Genomic DNA, 270 nt, shown 5'->3' with positions numbered 1-270 from the left:
TTTCCTATCAGAAGCTAATGCAGGAGATAGGTGTAGAAGACTGTTTCATGTTCTCCTGGCCTCTACAGCGAAACAAATAATTTACGTGAGCGTTGACCAATAGATTTGCATATCTACAAGAGGGAGCTCTCAATGAATCAAAGGATCCAGCACGCTCTACGAGGTGATGCCAGAAGACGCTGGAGGTTTCTTTAAAGGAAAAACCATACATTCATTCTGCACACCTCTAAACTCCTTGTGGATGTGTTATTGTTCAAAAATATTGCTTTT

Source organism: Nothobranchius furzeri, chromosome 13, assembly GCF_043380555.1.
Source record: "Nothobranchius furzeri strain GRZ-AD chromosome 13, NfurGRZ-RIMD1, whole genome shotgun sequence".
Taxonomy (NCBI): domain Eukaryota; kingdom Metazoa; phylum Chordata; class Actinopteri; order Cyprinodontiformes; family Nothobranchiidae; genus Nothobranchius; species Nothobranchius furzeri.
Note: the sequence above shows the minus strand (reverse complement) of the source record.